At 38.6% G+C, this 18,097-nt stretch overlaps 1 protein-coding gene and 1 long non-coding RNA gene across 2 annotated transcripts in view; one reads left to right on the top strand and one right to left on the bottom strand.

Moving 5' to 3' along the window:
- The window catches only part of SEMA3A (semaphorin 3A), a 239,240-nt gene that overhangs the window by 34,600 nt on the left and 186,543 nt on the right, over positions 1 to 18,097 (top strand). The gene's annotated exons all lie outside the window — the stretch shown is intronic.
- On the bottom strand, positions 3,565 to 6,896 carry LOC142747967 (uncharacterized). Its single transcript, XR_012882109.1, has 2 exons — positions 6,770 to 6,896; positions 3,565 to 3,849 (listed from the first exon to the last, which is right to left on the bottom strand). It is a non-coding gene; the product is annotated as an uncharacterized LOC142747967 (long non-coding RNA).

Raw genomic sequence — 18,097 nt, 5'->3', positions numbered from 1 at the left:
TCCCTTTAAGCCTTTAATTCAAAGGGGTGTCAGTAGTAAACTATGTTCAGGCTTGCCTTCAGGAGATCCATTCTCCCTTTAGGCCCCATGCCCACTTCCGTTTTTTCCTTCAGGATGCTAGCCGTTTTTTTGACGGCTAGCACCCTGACCCATTCATTTCAATGGGGCCATTCACATTTCAAGTTTTTTGACGGTCCCGTTGTTCCGTTCTGACAAAAGTAGAGCATGTCCTACTTTGGTCCGAGATTCCGTGACCATGGGGCCCATACAAGTCAATGGGCCCGTCAAAAAAAACTGAAGGCCCACGGAAGACATCCGTGTGCCATCCGTGTGTGACGGAGCCGTTGCCTAGCAATGGCCGGGCGGGCAGAAGTACAGAAGAGAGCAGCCTCTTTTCTCTATCCAGCTCTGATCGGCAGCTTCTTCTCTCTATCAGTGCTGAATAGAGAGAAGGGGCAGCCCTTTCGGACAGAGCATCCGCATCAATAGAAATAAAAAGCAGTTCATACGTACCCCGGCCGTTGTCTTGGTGATGCGTCCCTCTTTTGACATCCAGTTCGACCTCCCTCGATGACGCGGCAGTCCATGTGACTGCTGCAGCCTGTGATTGGCTGCAGTGGTCACATGGGATGAAACGTCATCCCAGGTGGCCGGACTGGAGGAAGAAGCAGGGAGTTCTGGGTAAGTATGAACTTATTTTTTTTCTGAGTTGGGGTTTTTGTAGGAAACATTAGAAATCTATATTGTGAGCGCCACGCATGGTACGCACTGTTCAGCGGTAGTCACGGTCCAGGGTGCTGAAAGAGTTACTGCCGATCAGTGCAGCCCCTTCTCTCTGTCCAGCACTTAACTCTTTCAGCAACCTGGACAGTGACTACCGCTGGACAGTGAGCACCATGCGCGGCACTCGGAAACGGAAAACATGGAGTACACACAGGAACCACACCGATCCATCCAATCACGGACACACGGATCTGTGAAAAGTGGCCGTGAAAACGGTGATGGAAGTGTGCATGAGCCCTTAGGCTTTATAATCTGGCCATACACATAAAATAGCTGTCTGTTGAATGCTCATTTGTTTGACCACTATCTCCATTGACGCCCCCATAAACATGCACTTCAGATTAGGCTAGCTTGCATGTTTACTGATTTTCCAGGGAAAGTTGTAATGAATGATTATTCTTGTTTGTTGTCAATGGACAGTTGGGCCTTTTATAGACGTTTGATTGTCAGTGAATCTAGTTGCAGAACAATTATGGCTATAATCTGATCTTATGTGAATATGTTTTATTTATTTCTCCATTTCTTGCCAATTTAGCGATTCATGCACATGTCCAGTATATCCCTAAGGTGGATATACTGTACCACATAGTCCTCCTCAAGATAAAAAAAACCTAGCAAAACTTTCTATTTTAAATTTGATGTAGACTCTTGAAGTTTCCGAGTGTCTATATGTAATTTTCAGCATATATAGTTGTGATTGTTGAGAATGCTTGCAATCACGAATAACAAGTAAGTGTTTGCCACTCGGGATAATAAACACCCTTTTGATTTTGTGAATCTTTCCATATAATCATAGTCAATCTTAGGAAGTAATGTGCAAATCAAACACATAATGTACATTTTTCCTTTTGCTGTAGGAGCATACGTTATATGACAACTCAGGCTAAGTGCTGGTATGTATGAATTAACCATATTCAGAGTATTTTTCCGTTTTCTGAAAATGTCTTGGCTGCAAGGAGGTAACATGTAAATGTTGCTATGACTCAGCCTTAAATCATCACGCTCTAGTTATCAGCTTCTCCCAAAAGCACCAGGTGCAGGGTTTCCATATCTACGTGCGTGATATACCTAATAGTTGTACTTCACAACATAGCAGGTGCTTTGTATCATGGTGTAGAACACTTCTTTCAATACCAGGGCAAAGTCCATTAAAATGTCTCTACGCGAGCCTAAATTTAGACAAAAATCACTCTTTTACCACCCTAGCTTATAGCCATTAAGCGTTGTATATATGTCAGCATTCTGTGCATGGCTGCTTCATCAAAGGACAGGCTCAATTTTATTAGCTTGTTTCCATATGTAAATAGTTGTCCCTCGATATGCTTTTTCCATTAATATCTGAAGTCAAGAAATTGAAAATGCCCTTTATACTTGTGATATCCTGCAAGATTTATTGCAAACGTTGTCTTGTCCAAGACCACATGTGAAATTTGCAGTGTCAATACACTTAAATATCTAAAGACTATCAAGGGACATAACGGTATCATAGCAAATAAAAAAGACTGTTATCCAAGACAATTGAGATAATCTTCTGGGATAGGGCTAGAGCAGACACAGCTGCTTGGAATATCTAGAATCGTAACAATAATCAAATGAACCACTGGGAAATATGACAAAAACATATATACGGATAGAATCTGATGGAAAAGGTCTAGAATTAGATTGCATGTTATAAACTGAGACTAAATTAGAATATATTACAAATATATTATGTAGACATGTCTAGCAATTTTTGCATGGCATTAGAAATATTGCATAAAAGTCAATATCTAAATAATACAAAATATGTGCATGTGAAATGTGCACATGAAACTTGATATACTTCATTTCCCAGATTACAATTTACACGCAGGGACTTATCCTAGTAAAATGTTCCGATTCAAGAGAGCAGTGCGCCTTGCTTCTCACAAGTAGGGACCAAACTTGTCGGCATCATAGTTTGTTCCCATTACAGAAAGTTATGGCATATTGCTAGTATATGCCATCCTTTTCTGATTGGTGGGCGTCCAACTGCCGGAACCCCCACTGATCCTGAGAATTAAGGGACTGCAGCGTTGCTATAGTGCTGTGACCCCTACATTGTTTTTCCTTGCAGTGCTAAGGCCTACGTAATTTTGCAGGGAACTGCAGCACCGCTCCATTCATGTTAAGGCAAAACTCTGAAATGGGTGCAGCGCTAAATCAGTGCTATGGACTCTTCGGTCTCATCACTCGGGTTGTCTCGGCAGTAAAACCCCAATCGATCGGAAGTAATGGCATTTTCTAGCGATATGCAATTACCTTCTTTGATAGGAGTAACCCTTTAAGGGAAAAGTATTGAATAATGAATATAAGTCTAGTGTATGGAGAGGCAAACTTTGTAGTTTATCATAAGCATGCAAGGAGATTTGGTTAGGTTGTGCCTGATGGGAGTGAGGGGGATAGAATGTGGCATCTGGTAGTTAGCCATACCACCTTGATGCAGAACAAGTGTAGTGTGTAGATAAGCTTACTGCATAGGTATGGGACAAAGCTATGGCAAAAATAAAACTTACTGCATATATATGGTAAAAAAAAACAAAGCCTATTTTGTGAATTCAGTAACAGAATGAATCCCAGCAGCTTTTTACTAAGCACTGTAGCAACTAACAATTGTCGCCAGGCCATGCCATTCCTCAGTGGCAGCAGTAAAAAAAACTGTGAATAAAATTAGACATGCACATTAGGGTGTGTTTGGACATACCAGGAACACCCTGTGAGCGCATGACTATGTCATTTATTGACATACAGTACCAAGAAGAAAAACATTTTGTAGATTTTATTAGACAATCTGAAATTTGTTCTGCAGCAATACAGTAGTTAAGCTATATATAAAAAATAATGTAAAGTAAACAGAGCAAAAGGAAAGAAGCGCATCTCAAGTTGGAATTGAAATAATGTGTCACTGTGTTGTTGTGCTGGTTAGTGCTTGTTAAAAGCTGATGGGCACTTGTGTGGGTCAAGGAGCGGGCTAGCTAGGAATCCTGCATGTCACATTGACATCTCACAACTGCTCACAACGGCTGGTTTATTCTCAGTAATGAGACCCTAGAAAAATACAGAAAAGCGTCATAGAATAGGTGAAATGGTATTTGGACAACAAGACTCCACTATTTCTTCTGAAAGTAAGATTTCAATATTTTTATTTTTATTACATAGAAAACGTAAAGTTTACGTTCCATTATTTCTATTGCAGAGCCATCTACTTAGATCTCTAGACAGTTGATGACTATCTGATCTTCTGAAAAGGCTTATAGGTTATAATAATGCATTGTTCTGATTGAAAGCAGAAATGTGCTATTAAGCCCCATAGAAAATGTAGATGACACAGATAAGGACTTCCAAGAGAAATGGGAAACCCTATACAGCCACAAGCATGCATTTATTTCAAATGTAGGATTTTGTTTTCCTTTGAGCTGGAGACGTCAGCGTCGGAGGGATCAGCAGTGCTTTATCTGTAGATTATGTAATTGAACTAAGTGTCATTTTGTGATTGCGGCATATGCTTCTACGTAATGTAAGATTTGACAAGGGTAAAGTTTGATTGAGTTTCAACCTTTTAACCCTTTTAAAAAAAATTGGGGATGGACTGACAAAAGCTTTGCCTTGATATCCTTTGAATTTCTAGTTTAAAGCATGTTTACTATATTGTATGTTTAAAAAGATTGTCATCTATCTTATTTTATGGACATACGTCATAAGCTCTATTTCTTTAAAGCAACTTTGTTATTTACAATATTTAATAATGCCCAAAAATCCCTGACATAAACCTTTTGTATTTTGTACTGAAGAAAATCAGCTTTAAATCTAATTTTTAGCTATTTTACGTTATTTTTATGTCTGTACTGACTTGAAGTATACTAGAGAAGAAGCTGGACAAGACAAGTGCTGCTTCTAGAGAACCTGCCTAGCATTTATATATAAAATAATTCACCCATTGCCATTTTGTGACTGGCATAGGATTTTTATCCGGCTGCTCCAAGTAATTGTTTAAAATGTAAAATGAAAGTTGCCAGATTATCCTTAAAAACTACCTATTGTTTAAGTCCAGGATGGAATTTTGCCATATTTTATACGTTACTAACTGCTCATATTGGGGAAGCAGCATGGTCAATAAAGTGTACTACAAATGGCAACATCCTCACCCTCTGTCTTAACTAGTCTTGTCTCATCTCTGAAACCGAAAGTGTCGAGAAGTTGCTTACTGGCCAAGAGGGTTTATATTCCCCAACATTTCGGGCTATCTTTTTCCTGTCACTGAATGGAAATATTATTCAGAGACTACAAACCTGTCCCGATAATGTTCTGCTGACACAGGTGCACAGCTTGTTAAGTTGATCAAAGCTCTATCTTCTAATGAGTTGTGCTTCTGTGCAAGTTTCTACTCACTAAGTGCAAGCAGAGATTTTAAAATAGTGAGAAATTGAAGCAGAAATTACTTTAGAAAGTTGCTTAAGTACTGGTTATGAAATGAATAAGCTTAATTGGAAAACCGCTTTAACACACCATAATAGGGCTTACACAATGAATTTGTCTATACCAGACAACCCCTTAAGGACATTGTTGTCTATGACTGAAAGAATGAGTTCACCATAATTTGTCACAGTGATAATAGAGGGCATTTTGCTGTTTGTAATTTAATAGTTATTTAAGGATTACCTTCTAGCAATGTCTTCTTATTTTATTACATAGCACTGATTTTATGTGTTAGCTGTTTAGACTATACAAAAGTGGTGCCTTATATTTATCAGGTTGTTCACGTCAAAAATATATTGTTTGAAATATAAATTGGACACCGTGTTATTTGTGTTGATCATGACTCTCAACTTGCATCTTCAAACTGACAATATTTATACTTCCTATGACAATCTACTTATTTTATTTTAATAATTTATATATTTTTTTTATTTTTATAGTTAAATTGTAAAATATCTAAAGGAATCTGTTCCCATTTGTGTCGGAGGCTCTGCTAGGGGCCTCTGTCGACAATCTGATGAAAAATGCCGAAAGAAGTATCACAGCATCTGTTCTATTTCTTCTGGTCAAATGACAGACACCCTTGTGGAAAACCGAATGGGTCACTATGTTCCATCAGGTGCCGTTTATGTCAGTGATACAATGGAAAAACTTAGCGTAGATTTGAAAAAAGCAAATGGCAGCCAAATTATTTGTTTTTTCATCTATGGAATTATGCAAATTTGTTACAATTTTTCTATCCGCCTTAGGCAACATTCAGACAAGAGTTAGAAGGGTGTTCTTTTGCTCCCGTATTACTGATTCAACACTGAGATCACCCTTTTATAATGTTCAAACTCCGGGTCTCATGAATCGCGAGAGGTCCGGGCATCAGTAATATGAACACAACAATGCACTCGTATTACACTCGTCTGAAAGTGACCTTAAAGGGGTTGTCTCACTGAAACTAATCACTGTAAATGTGAATATTAGTTCTCCTGTCTTATTCAAAAGGCAGATTTGCCATTCAAAAGTCTGGGAAATCTTGATGTCGACCATTGTGGGACCTGAATCATTAGCCTGATTGTTTGTCAGACAACTCTTTAAAACTCGTTTTAGACCAATATCACACACACAGTTTTGATGAAGTTTTTAGTGCAGTTTTTGGCTCCATTTTTTTGAGTCAAAAAGTCTGAAGTGAATCTAAAAGGAAGGAAAAGTATAAAGAAAAGACTAATGCATTTGCTTTTTTTTTGTGTCCACCACTGTGTTTGGCTAAGTGGTGGAATGCCCATTAAATTGATTTTTGCTATCACAATTAAAGTATTCCTACGTTTTTTTTTCTAAATGTCCAGAATGTTAAGAAGTGACTTAGACATTTGGGACTGTACAATAAAGAGACTTCCTTTACCATGCAGACTTTTACTAGTTGTGATCCATATATCAAAGGGTTAAAACTGCTTTCCACACCTAATGACAAGAAGTGGCATCTATCTCTACTAAATTAGCTTACCATTGCTTGCATCATACATTCCATGTGTCTGCTAACCATCAAGCTGACACCTTCACATGGTCAAAATGCAGCTTTTCTTCAGGGTTTTGGCTTCTAAATCTTTCAACAACAGACCTAACCTCCGTCGTCTGGCTAATAAGAGATATTTTTATCCTTTTCAGGCTTTATCCTTTGACTTTATAAACAGTTTCAAGTCCAGCAAAATAATTTTTAACAAGATGACATGTTTTGGAACACTATTCAATCATTAGCTTGTGTTTTTTATTAGGTCATAGATAAAGCCAAGTTTTTTCCAACAATTTATTACTTCAGATTCTCCCAAATGATATCAATGACGTAGTTATTTAGCATCTCAAACATATTCCATAGACCGTGTTATAAGAAAGTACAGATGACAAATATCTGAATTGCCACCCTCCTCTTTATAAAGGATGAGGTCTATAACCAGACCTCATCTCTATAAAGAATTTCTTGCATCTCTTAACCCCTTAAAGGGATCCTGTCATCAACATCTTACCTGTTAAACTAGCCTAACCCCTCAATGGCCGCAGCTGTCCAGAGTTCGTTCCTGTTCTCTTCTTTCCTGAAGTCCTCCTCTGTCGGTAAATATAGTTGTTTAAACTTTTCCCGCCTTTTATGGTAATTATTTTTCCCTCTGGGATGGAGCTTAACCACGCCCACTGCCACCACCTGTCCGGCCCTGACTGGCTAAGGAGTTGTCAATCAAAAAGAAGGAGGTGGAGTCCACTCTGAGATGCTGGAGGAATGAAAACCTGACTCTTTTCAGATGAAGATTTGACTCTTTTCTGCTCATTTGCATACGGCGTGGGACCACTGAAAAACGGAATACTAAAGCTACAGAGCTTACTTAGAACATATTTATAGCTTAGATGACAATGATTTTTCACCCACTTTCACCAGGTAATGCTGGCTTTATAGCTAAAATGCTGGTGACAGGTTCCCTTTAATGACCAGCCTATTTTAAACCTTAATGACCAAGCCATTTTTTAAGTTTTTCCATCGTAGCATTCCAAGAGCTATAACTTTTTTATTTTTGCGTCGACATAGCTGTATAAGGTCTTGTTTTTTTGCGGGACAAGTTGTATTTTTTAATAGCACCATTTTGGGGGACATATTATTCATTGATTGACTTTTATTAACTTTTATTTGGGGGGAAATAGAAAAAAACCTGACATTTTGCCACTCTTTTTCGTGTCTTAAATCTACGCCGTTTACCGTGTGATATAAATAACACAATAACTTTATTCAGCGGGTTGTTACGATTGCACCGATACCAAATTTGTATAGTTTTTGTATGTTTTACTACTTTTACACAGTAAAAACGCTTTTTTTTCAAAATGATTTGTTTTTGTGTCTCCATATTTGAAGAGCCGTAACGTTTTTATTTTTTCGCCGATGCGGTTGTATGAGGGCTTTTTTTTTGCGGGAAGACTTGTAGTTTTTATTGGTACCATTTTGGAGTAGATGCGACTTTTTGATCACTTTTTATCACATTTTTTTAAAGTCAGTATTCACAGAAAACAGCAATTTTTCCATAGATTTTTATTAAATTTTTTACGGCGTTCACCGTGCGGGTTAAATAATGTAATAGATTTATAGTCGAGGTCGTTACGGACGCGGCGATACCAAATATGTGTAACTTTTTTACTTTATTTTGGTTTTTTAAGGGTATGTGCACACACACTAATTACGTCCGTAATTGACGGACGTATTTCGGCTGCAAGTCCCGGACCGAACACAGTGCAGGGAGCCGGGCTCCTAGCATCATACTTATATACGATGCTAGGAGTCCCTGCCTCTCTGCAGGACAACTGTCCCGTACTGTAATCATGTTTTCAGTACGGGACAGTAGTTCCACGGAGAGGCAGGGACTCCTAGCATCGTACATAAGTATGATGCTAGGAGCCCGGCTCCCTGCACTGTGTTCGGTCCGGGACTTGCAGCCGAAATACGTCCGTCAATTACGGACGTAATTAGTGTGTGTGCACATACCCTAATAGTAAAGCAGTTTGTAAGGGGAAAAGCTGGGTTTTTAATTTTTTTTCAATTTTTTTTTTTTAATTAACTCTATTAAACTTTTTTTTCACTTTTTTACTAGTCCCATTAGGGGACTATAATATGCGATTCTGCGATCGCATTTATAATACACTGCAATACTTTTGTATTGCAGTGTACTACTGCCTGTCCGTTTTAACACGGACAGGCATCTGCTAGGTCATGCCTGCGGCATGATCTAGCAGGCATTCGCTCCAGGTAGACCTGGGGGCCTTTATTAGACCCCCGGCTGCCATTGGAGACACAGACACTCGGCGATCGTATCGCCGGGTGTCGGTGGGAGAGAGAGGGAGCTCCCTCCCTCTCTCCAAAACCACTCAGATGCGGTGCACGCTATTGTGCACCGCATCTGAGGGGTTAAACGGGTGAGATCGATACTAATATCGATCTCACCCGGCAGAGCAGGGACGCCCCCAGCCCTCAGCTGCCTCTGGCAGCTGAGAGCAGGGAGATTTGACAGCTCCCTGCTCTGTTTACTTATTCCGATGCCGCAACGTAAAAAAGTCTATGGCATCGGAATAAGGCCCGTTAGTGACCGACATAGAAACACGATGGGTCGGTCACTAATTGGTTAAACAGAGGTCTGCTTTGCAAGAAAGGTTTATCCTTAGTGTGTAAAGAGGAGCTCTCATCTCTCCTGGCATGTCTATTTTAAAATACCTGTATTCTCCATGAAATAACAATTCTAGAGCAAATTTTCTTGGAATCTGTGTTGTTACCATTCCCCTTGTCAATATTAAAAGATTGGACAGTTTTAGAGGGTGTACGGACATATTCTATTGTCAAAGGGAATGGTAACATGCAGTTGTTAATTTATGTATACATTTCCAGGAGGAATAACAGAGGAATAGCACAATGCAGTGTACTAAGGAAGGATACTCCAGAATTGTTATTTTATGAGATATGAAAGTAAAACATACATGTCAGGATAGCGGACAGGTCCTCATCCTCAATTATTCAAAGAGTTTTTGAGGGACAAAAAGGGAACAGTTTTGAAGTGGGTTCCTTTTTTAATATAAACTAATTTATAGAAATTATTGTAACTTGTGGAACTAAAGAAACAGATATCTTTATAGTAAAGGCTATGTATGAAATATGAGGGGAGCTGAATGGGTGTGAAAGTAACTCACTATTCTGTTTTTCAGGTATCCTATGCATTGCTATCTCAAAATCATGCATCTTACATCCAACATTCATTTTAAATCTAATCCTATTTTCTAAATCATATTACCTGGACCTTCTGTTATCACCACTGCCCCTTTTTATCTAGAAATCTGTTTGTTAGCTGAGTATATCAGTGAAATAGTTTATGTCAGTTAACATATGTTAATTGGTGTTCATGAATTTATGTAGGACAGAGTAGAAAATCATAGAAAACTTGTATGAAGTTACATAAATAGTAGCAGCTTGCTATGTTCCAAAGTATATTAATTGAGTGGTCACATTATTACAGACACCCGTCTAGTAGCGTGTTGGACTTTCTTTGGCCTTCAGAACCGCAGCGATTTGTCCTGGTATAGATTCCATTTGGTGTTGAAATTGTTCTGCAGGAATATTGGCCGATGTGGACAGGATAGCTTGTTACAGTTGCCACTAGGGTAACTAGATGCCAACCACAATGTTTAGGTAAGTCCTACTGTTGAAACCTCCATTCACAGGTATCAGAGGACCTAGGGTGTGCCAAGAAAACATTCTCCACACCATTACTCCACCTCTGCCAGCCTGAACTGTTGATACCGGACAGAAAGGGTTCATCGATTCATGCAAATTCCGACCATCGTGCAACAGAAAACTGGATTTATTTGACCAGGCAATGTTATCCACTGCTTAGTGATCCAATTGTTGCTCTCTTTTACCCACTGGAGTCTTGCCTTTCTTTTTCACTTAGAGAGCAATGGCACTTGGAGTGGTCTTCTGCTGTTATAACCCAACCGTGCTAAGGAACTATAAGATGTGTGCTCGGACTTGTTAGTTGGAACACCAGCGTTGTATTTGGCAGCAATTTGCTTGACTGCACCGCCTGTTTGTCAGAATAAATCTTGACATCCTCCTCTGACTCATTTTGTCGACAAGTTGTCCACGTCTACAGGATCCCCTTTTCACTGGATGATTTTCCTCAATCACATTATGCTCTGTATACTCTCGACACTGTTGTACAAGAAAACTCCATAAGGTTGGCAGTTTTGGAAATTCTGGTCCCTTGCTAGGCTTGTACAGAAGATCATGCCTATATAATATATAAGGTGGAATATTATGACAAATGGCATTGGTGTATTCTGGATTTTTTAAATAATAATACATACAGTGCTGTGAAAGTATTTGCCCATCACCCGATTTCTTCTACTTAACTAATATAACTACTTTATGATAAAATAAAGACAAATAAACACAAAATAAAGCTTTCAAATGATCATTCCATTTATTGCTGATAAAGATTTATTCAAAACCTATGCCACCCATGTGAAAAAGTATTTGACCCCCTAAACCTAATAACTGGATGTGCCGACCTTGGCAGTAACAACTGCAATCAAATGTTTGTGATAACTAGCGATAAGTCCTTTCCATCGATGTGGTAGAATTTTGACTCATTCTTGTTTTGGAGAATTATTTTATTTTGACTATATTGGAGGGTTTTAAAGCATAAACTGGCTGTTTTAAGGTCTTGCCACAACATCTCAATGGGATTCAAGTCACTGACAAAACCATAATTTAGATTTTTTTTTTAAACCATTCAAAGTTGTGCTTTAGACCATTGTACTGCTGCATAACCCAACTGTGTTTAAACTTTAGGTAAAAATTTAGTAGGTGGACATTCTCCTTCAGTGTTTTCTGATAGAAAGCAGAACTCATGGTTACATTGATTGTCACAGAAGCAAAGCAGCCCCAGACCATCACACTACCACCACCATGTTTGACTGTTAGTATGATTTCCTTATGTTCTTATGGCCAGATGTAACAAGACCCATGTCTTCCAAAAAGTTCCACTTTTGACTCCTCAGTCCACAGAATATTAACCTAAATGTCTTGGGTGTCATATAAATGTTTTTGGGAAAATGAGAGATGAGCCTTTGTGTTTTTTTTAGTCAGCAGTTTTGACATTCAACTATCCCATATATGCCATTTTTCCCAGTATCTTTCTTATTTTGTCATTTTGTACATTGACCTTAACTGGGGCAAGTATGGCCTGCAGTTCTTCAGATATACGTCTGGGTTCTTTTGTGACCTCCTGGATGAGTGATTGATGCGCTCTTGGTGAAATTTTAGTAGACTGGCCACCCCTGGGAAGGTTCACCACTGTTCCACACTTTCTCCATTTGTGGATAATGGATCTCATTGTGGTTTGCTGGAGTCCCAGAGCCTTAGCAATGGCTTTTATAACCCTTTCCAGACTGGTAGATGTCAATGACCTGATTTCACATCTGTATTTGAATCTCTTTGGAACATGGCATCTTTTGTTGCTTTTTGCGACCTTCTTGCATGCTTCACATTGCCCAGACAGGTTTTATTTAGGTGATGTTCGGATTCAACATGTCTGGCAGTAAACATGCTTAGGTGTGGCTGGTGAAATTGGACCCAATTGTCAATTGAATTTGGTTAACTGGTTGATTTAGTAGGTAAGGGGGCAAATACTTTTACACATAAAGCCAGGTAGGGCTGAACAGCATTTTTCCTTCAATAAATAAAATCATCATTTAAAAAAAAAAGTTTTGTGTTTACTTGTCTAGTATTAACTCCTTAGTGACCAGCCTATTTCAGGCCTTAATGACCAAGCTATTTTTTTGTGTTTTTCCATCGTCGCATTAGAAGAGCTCTAACTTTTTTATTTTTGCGTTGACATAGCCGTATAAGGACTTGTTTTTTGCGGGACGAGTTGTATTTTTTAATAGCACCACTATTTTTAAGGCGAATAGAAAAAACCCATACATTTTGGCACACTTTTTTTGCCCCAAATTTACGCAGTTTACCGTGTGGTAAAAAAAACATAATAACTTTATTCAACAGATCGTTATGATTACGACGATACCAAATTTTTATAATTTTTTAATGTTTTACTACTTATACACAGTAAAAACACTTTTTTTCAAAATTATTTGTTTTTGTATCTTCATATTTGAAGACCCATAACTTCTTTATGTTTCCATTGACATAGCTGTATGAGAGCTTTTCTTTTGTGGGACGACTTCTAGTTTTTATTGGTATAATTTTTGGGTACATTCAACTTTTTGATCACTTTTTATCAAATTTTTTGTAAGGTAGGATGAACAGAAAACAGCATTTCTGGCATTGCTTTTTATTTAATTTTTTACGGCGTTCGCGGTGCGGGTTAAATAATGTAATATATTTATAGTTGGGGTCATTATGGACGCAGCAATACCAAATATGTGTAACTTTTTACTTTTTTTTTCATAATAAAGCATTTTTTAACAGGAAAAAGTGGGGTTTTTATTTGGGATTTTAATTTATTTATTATAAACTTTTTTAAACTTTGTTTTAATTTTTTTTTATTCCCACTAGGGGACTTTACTTTGCAACTGTATTGTAGTGTATTGTTGTCTGTCAGTCTGGCAGACAAGGGGGCCTTTGTTAGGCCCCTGGCTGCCATACAAGCCGCCGGCAACTTGCGATTGCAGTGTCGGTGGGGTGAGAGAGGGAGATGCGGCGCTCGGTATTGAGCACAGCATCTAAGGGGTTAAACGGGCGGATTTCTATGCATCCGCCCGAGCAGCGCTGCCTCAAATTCTCGACTGCCTCTGGTAGCTGAGAGCAGGGCATTTTAACTGCTCCTGGTGGTGATTCTTTATTCTGATGCAGCGCCGTGAAAAGGCATATGCATCAGAATAAGGCCCGTTAGTGGCCGCCGTGAAAAGGCGTATTGGTGGTAACTAAGTAGTTTGATGATCTGACAAATATGCCAAAAGAGAAGAAATTGGTCAGGGGGCAAATACTTCTTCACAACACTGTATATACAAATGAAACAAATATACACACACATTATACCACGATTGATTCTCACCAGACTTCATGTATGTGCGCACTCTGCATGTCAGAAGTTGTAAACAGAAGGAGCTGAACCCCTGCTGCCTACTTACTACATATTTTAATGATAGCTGGTTACCTTGTGCTAAAGATCCTAGACCATCCCATGGTGCTTGACCCTTTTATTTACGAATTAAATACGTAGTAAGCATAGCTCCCGCGTAAAATGAAACAAAAGTGACACTTTGACTGTCGTATTGTGGGCGCACAACCTGGGACCCCACCTGTGGTTGCCAAACGGTACAGTCTTAATGTGGTGAAACCGAACAAATTATTTTTTTTAACCAATAGTTTTTTCTTTGTAAAAGTAAAATATGAATTTTTTTCCTATTTTCTGTTGTCTAAAACCTGCGTGTGTCTTATAGTCAGGTGTGTCTTATAGACAGAAAAGTGCGGTATTTCTTTTTCCACATACTATTTCTCTGGTTTCTTCTAAGCCACATACTTTCATTATAGTTCAATCCCTTCTAGCGTTTTTTCTTGACCCTTTTCTTTACTACTTCCATTTTCTACTCATGGTCTATTAGACAATATATCCCTAGAGAACAGTCCAGGTTACATTCTTAGGTTGTTAGACAATCATCGAGTCTATAGATGGGTATCTATAGATATGTATTACTAACAGCCCCGATTTTACTGTTGTAAATCCTGATAGAACCTGTTGTTTTCTAGTTTGCTAGCTATCCAGCTTCCAAGAATCTATATTTTGGATTTTGCATGAATGGGTCAACAGGTTGTACAAAAGCAGAACGTTTAACTATTATGGAAACAATAGTTTTAGTTGCATCCACTGACCATATACACTATAGGGACAAAAGTATTGGGACACCTACACATTGCACCTGCAGGAGCTTTTATGACATCCCATTCTAAATTCATAGGCAGTAATGTGAAATTAATCCTCCCTTTGCTTTGCATCTTAAACAGCTGCCACTATTCTGGGAAGTCTTTCTAAAATATTTTGGAAAGTGTTTGTGGAAATGCTTGCCCATTCATCCAGAAGAGTATTTGTGAGGTCAGACACTGATGTTAGATGAGACGGCCCGGCTCATAATCTCTGTTATAGTTCATCTCTCAGGTAATTCAATGGTGTTGAGGTCAGGGCTCTGTGCGGGCCAGTCATGGTCTTCCACACCAAACTCACCCAACCATGCCTTTATGAACCTTACTTTGTGCACTTGGGCAGAGTAATGCTAGAACCGAAAAGGGTATTTCTCAAACAGTTCCAACAAAGTTGGAAGCATCCAATTGTATAAAAAGGCTTGGCATGCTAATGCATTAAGATTTATCTTCAGTTGAACTAAGGGGCCCAGACCAACCCCTGAATAACAACCCCATAGCATTTTCCATCCTGCACCAAACTTTACATTAGATACGATGCAGTCAGGTAGGTTATATCCTCCTGGCAATTGCTAAACCCAGTCTTGTCCATCAAACTGCCAAATAGAGAAGTGGGATTTGTCACTCCACAGAACACAGTTCCACTGCTCCAGAGTCCATTGGCGGTGTGCTTTACACCATTCTATCCAACGCTTGGCATTGTCCTTGGTGATGTAAGACTTGCATGCAGCTGCTCGGCCATGAAAACACATGCCATTAAGCTTGCTGTGCACAGTATTTGGGCTGATGTTAATGCCAGAGGAGGTATGGAACGCTTCAGTTGTTGAGTCAGCGGAGCGTTGGTGACTTTTATGCACTATGCACCTTAGCACTGGGCAACCCTACTCTGTAACTTTACGTGGTCTGCCACTTCATGGCTGAGTTGCTCTGGTTCCAAAATACTTCCACTTTGCAATAATACCACTCACAGTTGACCATGAAATATATAATGGGGAATAAACTTCACACACTGAAATGGTGTCTTCTTATTATAGTATCATGCTCAAATTCAATGAGCTTTTAAGATCAACCCATTCCTTCACAAATGTTTGTAAAGGCAGACTGCACGGCTAGGTGCTTGATTTTGTACACCTGTTGTAATGGGATGGAATGAAACACCTGAATTCAATAATAAGGAGGTGTGTCCCAATACTTTTGTCCATATAGTGTATGTATCTAAAGTGTATTATAGCCTTATAAGTATCCTCAATCCTGAACGTTTACAAACTAATAACCATTATTAGTTCCTGCAAACACACGGCCATTCAACGACTCAAATTTCTTAGTGAATTTGAAAAATGAGACCATTTCAATTGGATTCTTTTCTTTTCCCAATAACAAAGCCGACCATTGCCACAGCGCGGAGCTAAATTATTGTTAATCTATGTTGATCAACGTAATAATACAGTCTTTTTATCGCAATTATAATTATAACCAAAAACAAATTGTCAAAGCTTTGGAAATTAGGGAAAAACTCTGAATATTTCCCATGTCTTAAAGTCAAATGGCCTCAAAATAATAATTGAAAAACTTTAAAAGATAAATGATCTGCCTTGAATCTTTCAATAGGAAAGGTTTACAACTAAATTGTAATATATAGTAGTGTTTTCCAGTGTATGTGAACATTGATTTGTAAGGATTCATATTATTTTACTCCTAAAACAAAGCCGAGTTTTTTTTCATTAGGGGATAGTCCTTCGTGAATTTCAACCTTCCTTTCCTGATATGTTTTGTTTTATTCCACCAAGAGTAGCACTTGTACATTTGTAGGCATTGTTTAGGTTACAACAAATGTCCAAATGTGCTCTTTCCAGTTAACCTGTAACTTATTCACTGCAATGTAAACTGCTTCAGGGTATCTGAAAAATGTATGTGATACATGGATCAATAGATCTCTGACATTCACTCCTGCTCCTCTATACAACAATATAGATCAAGTTCACTATGAATAGTGCACACTCTCTATGGAGGATGCGAGCCCGGAAGGATACACTGCATAGGAAGGAAAATAATAATCCAAACCTGTATTTCTGCGTAGCTCAATCGCGTGTAAAATCCATCTGTTGGATGGATAAACTGATATATGAGGCAGATTTACGAATACTGTCTTAAATTTAGATTGCTTGGAATTAGACTAGATGCACGAAATTTATTACAGTGGCTCACGCTGCAAGATAAGTTTTACGCACCTTTTAGACTTCTGTATAACTTTACACCACCTCATAGTTGGCTAATTCTAAACCACTTTTTTTTCCACCAAAATTTTTACACAATTTGGCGCCTCTTAAGCCAGGCCTCTTTTCAATGAAGCTACGCCCCTAGTCATTTTATTGATAAATTTACTAAAATGATTCGTACCAAAAAGAAGGTGCAACTTAAGCCAGAATTTTGGTGCAACACCAATAGTAAATCTGCTCCAATGTATGATGCTACTTGTACTAGTTTTAATCTTACTTTAACATTTTCTGTATATAGGGTAAATGTTAAATATAGAAAAATTCCCATTTAGCACATATTAATGCACTGCATATTGTTTTCTATATTAAACCGTTTGGTCATAAGCCTGAACAGCAAAAAAGTGGAAAAAAAAAAGAATCCAAACATATAATGTGAGGTATCCATTGGTTTTATGGGCCATATGTATACCAAATGAGGGTCCCTTTGGCATATGTTTTGAGGTTTTTACATTGAAATTCAGTCACAGACACATTTAATTTATTGCACGCTGTACAGCCATAAACATGGTGTTTAGAGGCGTAATTGAAAGTACCTAGGCCCCAATGTAAAATCTGTAACAGGGCCCCCACTTAGCCATGCTCCATTTATAGTACTGGTGTCTTCATATGTGGCATGGAGGAGTTTTGGTCCCCTCAGGCCCCAGGTGCAACTGCTACCTCTGCACCCCCAATAGCTATGCTCCTGATGATGTGCATGAGGCTTTAAAGGGGTTCTAAGACAATAGAGAAACATGTTTTTTTACTTACAAAAACAGTGATGCTCTTGACCATAGGCTGTCTAATATTTCCACATTCAAGTGCATGGAGCTTTACAGCAATACAAGATACAGCCTTTTAACAAGAGTGGTGCTGTTCCTGGAGAAAGGTAGGCATGTTTTCCTAGCCTCATACAACCCCTTTATTAAAGAAGATCTAGTCAGAATAGCAAAAATGAATATAATGAGCTGATTTTAGTGTTACACTAAGTTTGAAAGCTAAAACCTACTATGTATGTGAAATACAATGACTGTAAGGGCATGACCACACGTAGCGGAATTGCTCTGGAAATCCGCAGCGTACACTTTTCTCCATTGCCTTCCACAGCTTTGTGGTTGGGTTC

This window comes from Rhinoderma darwinii, chromosome 3 (assembly GCF_050947455.1).
Source record: "Rhinoderma darwinii isolate aRhiDar2 chromosome 3, aRhiDar2.hap1, whole genome shotgun sequence".
Taxonomy (NCBI): Eukaryota; Metazoa; Chordata; class Amphibia; order Anura; family Rhinodermatidae; genus Rhinoderma; species Rhinoderma darwinii.
This window is presented reverse-complemented; position numbering and strand designations above follow the sequence as displayed.